General features: G+C 40.9%; 1 pseudogene across 1 annotated transcript; it reads left to right on the top strand.

Annotated features, from left to right (window-relative positions):
- The first annotated feature begins 2,634 nt into the window (after nt 1-2,634).
- Nucleotides 2,635-3,128, top strand: LOC308518778 (cofilin-1-like; annotated as a pseudogene). The gene has a single exon. The product of its transcript is annotated as a cofilin-1-like (transcript).
- The last annotated feature ends 6,407 nt before the right edge of the window (nt 3,129-9,535 follow it).

The following is a 9,535-nucleotide window of genomic DNA, read 5'->3' as shown; positions in this document are numbered from 1 at the left end:
GGATATAAAATGGGTGTTCAGAAGAAGGGATCCCTCTGGGGAGGTGGTATCCATTTTGAGTCCAGCAATGAGACAGGTGGTTATATGGCTACAGAATTGGCACCCTGGAGAATTGACCTGATAGTCCTATTTTGGGTCAGTTTGGGGGGCCCTATCAGCACCAACCAGGTAGACTGCTATGTTCTATCTATATAGGGTATCGGCATGGTCTTTAGCTGCTAGCCAGATATGCCCCTTTTCCTCTGGGGTTAGAGTGGGCAGGTTGTCGTAGATGTTGTGCCAGGTCAGGTCATAGAACTGGGTCAGGTACTCAAATTCCTTTGTAAAGGTGGTCAGGTCGGTGGAAAAAGACCCAAGATGCCTTTCAATCTATGGGAGGTCAGGCATGGAAAATGGAATGTGTATCTGGACAATACCCTTGGCCCTGGCCATCTCTCGGAGGGAGAGGATAGGGGGCTGGACCTGGGATGTCCTGAAATGTGTAAGAGGGGGGCTTGGTATGGAGGATGAGGGGGTAGACGAAGAGGTGGAATCCAAAGATGGGTGCGGTTGGAGGAGGCACTAAGGAGGTAAATTCTGGGGACCTGGAGGGAAATGGAGAATCAACTTATCAGAAGGGTCAAACGAAGGGTCTGAAGGACCTGATATGTCGGGGAGGGATGCTCAGAAGCCTCAGAGTGTAAAGTTCCGGAGTTGGCAGAAGGGGGTTTGAGTGGAGAAGTAGGATTTGCTAAGTAGAACAGGTTTAACACAGAGAAGGATGATTACAGAGTGTAAAGAAGGCCTGGATGTGGGGGATCTCTGACCACTTTCCATTGCAGTGATAGAAATTTTATAAGTCCCAGAGAATGTTAAAATCAAAAGTTCCATTCTTGGGCCAGTGTGAGTCATTGTCTAATTTATATTGTTGATGAGGCACTTTGGCCAGAGCTCGAGCTAAGTCCTAGAGAATGTTAAAATCAAAAGTTCCATTCTTGTGCCAGTGTGAATCATTGTCTAATTTATATTGTGGATAAGGCACTTTTGCAAGAATTCCAGGACGGTCCATAAGGGAGGGAGGCCTAATCAAGGACAGCAATCATGTCACTGGAGTAGGATTCTGAGGTAAGCCTAGGTTGAGCTGCCACTGCTTACTGCTCTCTGACTAGCAAACTCAGAGTGACTGAAGGTGTCGCAATGGCTCCCCGTCCCCGCAGAACTCTCATGCCAAATGTTAGGGTCACCGAAAGAGGTATGCACAAGGCCAAAGTGGCAAGGGATTATAAATTTATTAGGCCACCTGTAAAACTAGATGGGCTGGGCCCACAAATGGCACCAGCACCCAGGGACAGGGAGTCAGAGATCCTTTTTCTGGGCGAGTCCTGAGGGGAAAGATAATGGTCTCAGCAAGTGGTATATGGTCTAAGCAAAAGGAAATATTAGTTGTGAAGTGCTCTAAAGTTTGGCTACCAGCCGAGGGGCTGTTGATTCAGTTATTTGATCAGACCTAACACTAATGTGTTTATAAATTTTCATTTTTTACTGTACATTTCCTTTTTATTAAATTTTCATTTATATTTTTTGTCCTTTTTGTTTTTAAAATGTTTATAGATTAAACAGTACATTTAGACATGTATTGTAAATAAGAAAGCATAAAACAGAAAAATTTGGGGTCTGGAATGAATTAATTCAATTTATATTACTTCTGAGAAAAGTGATTTGGTTTTTGAGCAAATGGTTTCTCAAACAGCCTTCTGGAGTGAATTAAGTTCGAGAACCAAGGTTCCACTGTCATAGAAAACCTAGGCACTAAACTTAGGGACTTTGGTCTCACAGGGATTTTTGTGAACTTGACCCTAAAGGCAACTGAACTAAAAGAAAAAAAATATTTAAAAATGGGACTGCATCAAACTTAAAGCTTCTGCACAGGAAAAGAAACCACCAACAAAACAGAAAGGCCACCAACCTAATGAGAGAAAATTGCAAAAGATACTTCTGACAAGTAGTAAATATTCAAAATAATATCCAAAATATATAAGGATGCCATACAACTCCACAAAAATATGGTCTTATTTAAAAATGTACAGAGGCTCTGAACAGACTCTTTTCCAAAGAAGATATACAGATTGTCAACAGATACATTAAAAGATGCTTAACATTGCTAGTTGTGAGATATCTCCTCACATTTGTTAGAATGGATTTTATCAATAACTCGGGAAATAACAAGCATTGGAGACTATGTTGAGAAGAAGGAAACCTTGCACACTGCTGGTGGGAATGTAAATTGTTTCAGCCACCATGAAAAACAGTTTGGAGGTTCCTCAAAAAATTAACACTAAAGCTACCATCTGACCCAGTAATCCCCTCTTCTGGGTATCTACCTGAAAAAAATTGAAAATCATTATTTATAAAGATAAAAGAAGCCCTGTGTTCATTGCAGCATTATTCACAATAACCAAGACATGGAAAAAACCTAAGTGTCCCTTGATAGATGATTAGATAAAGATGTGGTACATAAACAACGAAATATTACTCAGCCACAAAAAATGAAATATTGGCATTTGCAACAACACATGCAGTTAGCTCCCAATAGCAACTGCAGTGGCTCTCATCTTATTAGACTATTCTTGCTGTCTTCTTTTCACTTCCAAAAACATGACCTCCAGTGTGGCTGTCTATGATGGAGTCATAGACATAGTGTTTAATGACATGAAGGTGTGTAAGTCCTCCACACCAGAGGACATGAAAAAGAACCAAAAGCTGGTGCTCTTCTGCCTAAGATAAGAATTTCATTCTGAAGGAGGTAAAGGAGATATTGGTAGGTGATGTGAGCCAGACTATAGGTGACCTGTATGCCATCTTTGTCAAGATGCTGCTGAACAGCTGCCACTACACCCTGTATGATGCAACTTATGAGACCAAGGAGAGCAAGAAGGAGGACCTGGTCTTTATCTTCTGGGCCCTCGATTCTTCATACCTTAAAAGCAAAATCCTCTATGCCAGTTTTCAAGGATGCCATCAAGAAGAAACGGACAGGGATCAAGCATGAATCACAAGCAAACTGCTATTAGTGGCGGTCACTCTGCTGCACTCTAGTATAGAAGTTGGGGGTTAATGCTGTCCTTTCCGTGGAGGGCTACCCTTTGTGAGCTTCCTCCAGCTCCTTCCTGGAGCATCTGGCAGCCCCAGACCTGCCTGTGGAGGTTGCAGCCTGCTCCTGCCTGCCAGACTGTAGTGGGTGTGAGGATCCCATGCTGGGAAAGGCAATCCTTTCACCCAGTTGCCACCCTCTGGACCTTCCTCCTCCCTCCACCACTAATAGTTCTGGCCTTCCCAAACTGTTTTGCTCTTCTGATTCCTCTTGGATTGAAACACACCAATCCCCGCCCCCCGTCTCACGCTCCACAGTTGGTGGGAAGGAACTGTATAACACCCTAAATCCCCACCTGTTGTTCTTTCCCATGTGCCAATTTCTAAACACAATAGGACTCTTTGCTTATCTATTTAGTTCTGTGTATATATGCAGTGTTGTGGAGATTACCCCTCCCCATACTGCCTGGTTTCCTTATCTTTTTCCACCTGGTCAAGACCACTCATAGAAGCAGTACCAGTAAGTGACTTCAATTAAAAAAACAACAACACATACACAAAATCACAATCTAGATTGATTTTGAGAGTAACATGCTAAGTGAAATAAGATGAAAAAGAACAGAAACCATATGATTTCACTTATATGTGTGATGCCAAACAAGAAGCAAAAAGAGAATAAAGAAAACAAATTTATAAATTCCACAGAATGGTGGTTATCAGAGGGGAAGAGGTTAAAGGGAGATTATAAAAGGAGACTAGACTTTGGGTAGTGACCCTACAACAGACTATACAGGTGTCAAGTTATAGGTTGTACACCTGAAATGTATATAATAGTATTAACCAATGTTACCCCAAGAAATTTAATTTAAAAATACAGATATGTACCTTGAAACAAAAATATTTACAACAGTGATGTAAGAAAAACAAAAGAGAAATAGAAAACTGGAAATGATCCAAGTATCTATCATTGTTAACCGGATAAGCATGTTTTGTTATATTGACCCAATTGATTATTTTGCCATGTAAATGTATGAATTATTGCTGTCACAACGAAATGGATGAATTTTGTGACTGTGCATCAAAAAAAAACCAAAAAAAAAACACATGTAGTGGGTTGAGTATCATCTCATACAACAAAAGATAGCCAGCTGAACTCCGGTAAGGGCACAAAAGAAAAAAATACTGAAGGAATATAAACTGAAAGAATGGAGATTAAAATGGCAATGGAATAAGTGGATGTTGCATGGATATGCTCCCAGGACCAAACTGAAATTCCAACTAAAATACAGAAAAACTCCCAGAATCATCAACTGAAAACTCAATGGAGAGAACCCTGATAACTGAGAATGGAACGTGGAGACTGTAGGGACTGTTAGGAGGAGCGGAAATGCGAAAGTGCTGGGATGGCTGTTACAGACAGCAACTGAAATTCTGAAGAGATATCTCAGCTGTGTGGGGTTGCCACTGAGAATTCTGGGGTCTAATCCCCAAGCTGGGCCCCCCCAGCAGCGAGCTCCAGAACTGAGAGTGGTACACATATAACATATGGCTATGAAAAGCAGCAGGGTTGTTGTCTTCCAGGGATGGAAGGCTGGAAATGTAGGCACCCGCTTAAAGGATCAACACACAAAAATCCCTGTGCAGCCATTCATCTTTTGTTCCATCAGAAGTAGGGCAAAGTGAACTAGAGCTGTGTGAGCAGAAGCTAGTGTTGGGGGCTCTGGGGATACAGCTTAGAAGGCAAACATCCAGTTACCTATGCTAAGTCTTTTCCTCTTGCTGTGGAGGATATCTTTCTCAAGCAGATAATTGCAATGCAGGTAATTTTGCTGCGGGGGGTTGGGGGCTGGGGTGTGGGGAAGGGGAAACAGTTGACTCACCCTATTGGAAAAATGCCTTGACCCACAGTGTGGAGTTTCTGAGGCCCAATAAGACACTGAGAATAATATTTAGCATCCAGGTAGAAGCACTTGCCCCACTGTGTTGGGAAAACTGACCAAACCTGTGGGCAATTGCCTGAATCTAATCAGTTTGTGGCAGAGGCGGTCTCTGGAGACTTTGAGTCTTTATCTGACCTAATTAGTCATGTATAACATTTGACACTGTCCTTTCTGCACTAGAGATTTAGAGACGTAGTTGGTCTACCTCATACATAGTCACAAACACAAATCGGCAACCAAAATGAGGAGACGAAGAAACAACCCCCAAAGGATAGAATGAGATTATTCTCCAGAAGAACAGATAAATGAAATGGAGATGAGAAATTCATCTCTTACAGAGTTCAAAATAATGATGGAAAGATGCCCAACAGTATGAGAAAAGATACAGTAACTATGAAAACATAAATAAATGATAGCACAAATGAAGGACACATTGGAAGGAATGCATAGGAGATTAAGGGGAGCTGAGGATTGAATCAGTGAATCAGAAGACAGGGTAGAAAAAAATCACTCAGAGAAACAAAAAGATAAATCAATTAAAAAAGAGGAGGACAGCTTGTCTACAAGCGGCCCACCTCACAAAAACAAACAAAAACTGCTGGGGTCCCACCCCAGCAGGTCCAGGGGTCCCCAAAGGTGTGGACAGAGTCAGCGAAGAAGGAATGACACAGAGACAGCGTTCAGTTGATCAGCAGCCTAGCCAGGATCTCCAGCCAAGTTCTGGTCTGGATCTCCAGCCAAGTTCTGGTTAGGATCTCCAGCCAGGTTCTGTGTCCATGTTCTCTTGCTAGGTTCTCCAACCAAGTTCTCCAGCCAGGTTCTATAGCCATGTTCCCTCGCTAGGTTCTCCAGCCAGGTTCTGTCCAGGTTCTCCAGCCAGGTTCTGTCCAGGTTCTCCAGGATCTTTTGCCAGGTTCAGTCACCAGGTTCTAGTCAGGTTCTCTTGCCATGTTCTATCCAGGTTCTGTCTCTAGGTTCTTCAGCCAGGTTCTCTCACTAGGTTCTGTCTCTAGGTTCTGTTGCCAGTTTCTGTCCAGGATCTTTTGCCATGTTCTCTCTAGGTTCTGTCTCTAGGTTCTGTCTAGGTTCTGTGTCTAGGTTCTGTCTTCTAAGTTCTGTCTCCTGTTGTCTTGTTACATCTGTATTTATACCAGTTGATTCAATCCTATCAATCTCTATTCCAAAGGTTAGGGCGTTTCTTATCTCCATTCCAGGGAGTAAAGATTATGTAGCTTAAGCATGATTGTTTGTAGTTAAAGTGATTAATTACCCGCCTGGCACTTAGTTAAGGGGTTTTATTCCCTCCCTAACTTCAGGGGAAAAGCCCTACCTGGGGAAACAACCTTTCTCAGAGAGGTGACCTTGGTTAAAACACATAGTGCCAAGAAGGTGAGCAAACATATTAAGAACAGTATGCCATATATGCCAGGTCCCTTGAAACAGCAAGGATGGACTGGCTCCCAGCAAAAAACAACAAAGCAAAACACATACAGGATGAGAGTGAAGGGATGGGAAAAATTTTTTCCATAAAAATGGAAAAGAAAAATAGCTGGAGCAGCAGAACTCATATCTGACAAATGTACTTCAGAATGAAGGCCATCATAATAGACAACAAAGGTCACTACATAATACTAAAGGAATCCATCCAACAAGAGGATATAACCCTGGTAAACATGTATGCACCCAATATAGGAGCACCTAAATATATTAAACAATTTCTAGGGGACTTTAATGGAGAGATTAACAACAATGCAGTCATAGTAGGGGACTTCAGTACCCCTCTGACTTCACTAGATCTAACAGACAAAAACTTAACAAGGAAACAGTGAATCTAAAGCACACACTGGATCAATTGGATTTAATTGACATTTATAGAACATTTCACCCCAACGCAGCAGAACATACATACATTCTTCTCAAGTGCACACAGATCGTTCACAAAGATAGATCACATGTTAGGACACAAAACAACTTGCTACAAGTTCAAGAAGATTGAAATCATATCAAGCATCTTCTCAGATCACAGTGCAACGAAATTAGAAATCAACTACAGTAAAAACGCCCAAAAACATTTAAACACATGGAGGCAAATAGCATCTTATTAAACAATGAATGGGTTACCGACGAGATCAAGAAAGAAAAACCTGCCAAAACCGGTTTGGCTCAGTGGATAGAGCGTCTGCCTGTGGACTGAAAGGTCCCAGGTTCGATTCCAGTCAAGGGCATGTACCTGGGTTGCGGGCACATCCCCAGTAGGAGATGTGCAGGAGGCAGCTGATCGATGTTTCTCTCTCATCGATGTTTCTAACTCTCTATCTCTCTCCCTTCCTCTCTGTAAAAAAAATCAATAAAATATATTAAAAAAAAAAAGAAAGAAAGAAAGAAAGAAAGAAAGAAAGAAAGAAAGAAAGACCTTCCTGGAATCAAGTGAAAATGAACACACACAACCTAAAATCTCAGGGACACAGCAAAAGCAGTCCTGAGCAGGAAGTTCATAGCATTACAGGCCTACTTCAAAAAACAAGAAAAGTTAATAAAGTATCTAACACTACAACTTAAAGAAGTAGAGAACAATAAGAAAAGCCCAGAGTAAGTAAAAGGAAGGAGATAATAAAAATTAGAGCAGAAGTAAATCACATGGAGACTGAAAAAAATAATACAAAATATCAATGAAACTAAGAGCTGGTTCTTTGAAAAGATAAACAAGATTGATGAGCCTTTATCCAGACCCATCAAGAAACAAAGAGGATTCCGAAATCAATAAAATCAGAAAGGAAAGTGGAGAAGTAAGCAATGACACCACAGAAATACAAAGCATTCTAAGAAAATACCATGAACAACTGTAGGCCAACAAGCTGGACAATGGATGAAATGGACAAATTCTTGGAAAAATGCAGTCTCCCAAAATTGAATCAGAGATCAATTGGAGGGGGTGGGGGAGGACATATGTAATACCTTTAGCAATAAAGATTTAAAAATAAACTGAAAAACAACCACCAAAAAACCATGTATTAGAAAACTACACTTTACTAAAAAAGTCAGGTTAAGCTGTCTGTAGGTTACATGTGTCATTTATCATTTGTGGGGAGCCGCTATAGGGTTAAACCTCCGACTGACCTGTTGGCAAAGTCACAAACAAGTCCCAGCTTAGAGGGCACAGTGCTCTTAAGTATAATTAGGGTTGACCTTACAACGCTCTCTAGATCTTACCTGGGAAGCTAATGGGCTGAGGGAAGTGCAACAAGAACAAAAACAAGTGAAACTCACAAGAACAGTGTAACTTTGGTAACCACTACCTTGTTTACCTCTGAGTATAAAAATAAAGGCTCAGCTTGCCTCAGGATCTTTCTCTGTGGCCTCAGCCAGGCACAGGAAGATCCACGGAGACTAAAGAGGGCTAGAGAGTTCTGAACGCTGTCTCCATGTAAAACATTATTCGCCGACTCTGTCCACACCTTTGGGAACCCCTGGACCGCTGGGGCTGGACTGCGGCAATCATTAAACTATAATTTACAAATACCAATAAAAGTATAAACTTAAAATTTTAAAATACAGATTACTTGAGGATGGGGAGAGAGGGAGGAGGGCATGGAATGGAGAAACATAACGTAAATGGACATTATTGGTAGTATTTTGTTGATGGTTCGAAGATACTTAGTGTTTTTAGTAGAATATTATACTTTATGATTAATGTATTTTGCATGTTTTTATGTGCATCAAATGTAAAGGCATGTTTACCCCAATATTATAATGTTGGTGTAAACATGCCGTTACATTCCTAATTTGGCGTTTTTTTTCAAAGGCCCTAAGAAGGACCAGAGCAATGTGTTCAAGTAAGATATTTTAACTGTAGCCGAAACCGGTTTGGCTCGGTGGATAGAGCGTCGGCCTGCGGACTGAAAGGTCCCAGGTTCGATTCCGGTCAAGGGCATGTACCTGGGTTGCGGGCACATCCCCAGTGGGGGGTGTGCAGGAGGCAGCTGATCGATGTTTCTCATCGATGTTTCTAGCTCTCTATCTCTCTCCCTTCCTCTCTGTAAAAAATCAATAAAATATATTTAAAAAAAAAAAAGATATTTTAACTGTAGCTATTTAAGACTGCTGTCTCTCTTCATCTTGATTTCTCCTTATTTTATCACCTGACAGCACAGTGGTTTGAGGCATTTTGTGATTAGATATATATTTATTACAGGTTTAATAAGATACAATGATGGCTCACAATCCCAGGTGATTATTGCCTTATCAACCTGATTGTGATAGGAGTGTAGTCTACACTGCCTGACACCTGAAATACGTGTATAGTGAAGAAGTAAGGATTGAGGTTTATGAATCCAAAAATACTGGGGTGGTAAACCAATTATCTTTTATTTAAAATTGTATGTAGAGAATTTAGTTCTCATAGATTTCCAGTGAAAACAGAACTTTTGTTAGAAATATACTTACTAACAATATATTCAATTAAAAATTAACCGTATTTTTTTCCATTTTGTCAGGTATTGTATCTTCAAACTAAAATACTTTTTATG

The sequence above is a fragment of the Myotis nattereri genome, assembly GCF_964212035.1.
Source record: "Myotis nattereri genome assembly, chromosome: 4".
In the NCBI taxonomy this organism is placed as follows: domain Eukaryota; kingdom Metazoa; phylum Chordata; class Mammalia; order Chiroptera; family Vespertilionidae; genus Myotis; species Myotis nattereri.
Note: the sequence above shows the minus strand (reverse complement) of the source record. Positions and strands in the feature narration are given on the sequence as shown.